Raw genomic sequence first — 1608 nt, 5'->3', positions numbered from 1 at the left:
AGCATTACCTACAGTGGGCAAGAGCGGAAATTGTTGTTTTTCTAAATAGCCTAGAGAGTACTTTCTTATTTTTTTAGGAATTTATTTATTTATTTTTATTTTTGGCTGCGTTGGGTCTTTGTTGCTAAGTGTGGGCTTTCTCTAGTTGCGGCGAGCGGCGGCTACTCTTCGTTGTGGTGCGCGGGCTTCTCATCACAGTGGCTCCTCAATGCAGAGCATGGGCTCTAGGCACGTGGGCTTCAGCAGTTGTGGCACGTGAGCTCAGTAGTTGTGGCTCACGGGTTCTAGAGCCCATGCTCAGTAGTTGTGGCGCACGGGCTTAGTTGCTCCGCAGCATGTGGGATCTTCCCGGACCAGGGCTCGAACCCGTGCCCCCTACATTGGCAGGTAGATTCTTAACCACTGTGCCACCAGGGAAGTCCGAAAGTACTTTATTATGTAAATATAAACATAACAATCCATAAATTTAAATGGATTAATATAGTAATTTTCTTTCCCTTCATATGTCTCCTCTAAACTTCGTTTCATAATGATAAGCCCCAAAAGAAACCAAAGGACTTCTTCTTGAACAGTTGTTTAAAAAGAGACATGTTTCGGCCCTCAATGCTGCCCTTTGTTTCACAGGTACAAGTTTGCTACAGACAACTACGAAAAACTGTAGACTGTCTTGAGGTCTTACTTAAATGGGTTATTTTTCTATGTATTGAGATGAGATAGTGTATGACTAGGAGAAGTGGTGTGGAAAGGTGGAGTTTATTGCTGAATTTGTTTCATTTCATTTAGCTCTTGCACATGGTGGGCAGAGCAGTTCAAAATGCCTTTTACAGCTCCCGCACCTTTTTCTTTCTCTTTTTACGAAAGTTAAAGAGAATAGAAGGGGTTGGAGCTGTTTCTGGTTTCTTTGTGGAAGGGAAGAAGTAAACAACCTCAGTTTCTTGTTTTCCCACTCTTGCCTCTAACAAGAATAGAGACTAATTATCATTGTTATCAGATGATCCGGAATCGAAGGAAGACCTTAGAGACAAACCCTCTGCTGCTCGAACAGCTTTAGTGGCCACTAAAAATTTTTAAACATGTTGTGAACTGATCAAGATAGTAGTTTCTGGCAAGATTGATTTGAAAGTGAAGGGAGATTGGAGCGGGAACAGCCTTGAGGTGCAGGACGGCCATAAGGCGACCGCTTAGGTAAGGCCACCCTTCAGGGCGTCCAGGTCAAGAGATTTGAGAGATAGAGGTATTCAGCTTCCCTCAGAGCCCCTGATGGAATGCCATGTCTTTGAAGGCCAGGACGTGGGGCTTTTGGTGTTCTGTGCGTGCAGGGTTGGGGATGGGCACTCAGTGACATGTTCACATTTCGGCTCTGTGTAAGAAATGCAGAAAAAAAAAACCAGAAGTCGGCGGGGACGCCAAAGCAAGCAGCCCAGAGCCACCTGCCCCAACCTGCAGCCCGCATTTCCTGGATCCCGTGGCTCAGCCCCGCCGCCTGAAGGTCGTCCGGCTCAGCAGAGAAGCTAGGGCCAGGCCGGAACCCTTTCCCAGACCCCGCCCCTCCGGCCGCGCGCCTGCGCCTTCCCGTGGCCTCCGTCCCGCCCCTCGCCTCCCCCGCCC

The sequence above is a fragment of the Mesoplodon densirostris genome, chromosome 8, assembly GCF_025265405.1.
Source record: "Mesoplodon densirostris isolate mMesDen1 chromosome 8, mMesDen1 primary haplotype, whole genome shotgun sequence".
Taxonomy (NCBI): domain Eukaryota; kingdom Metazoa; phylum Chordata; class Mammalia; order Artiodactyla; family Ziphiidae; genus Mesoplodon; species Mesoplodon densirostris.
Note: the sequence above shows the minus strand (reverse complement) of the source record.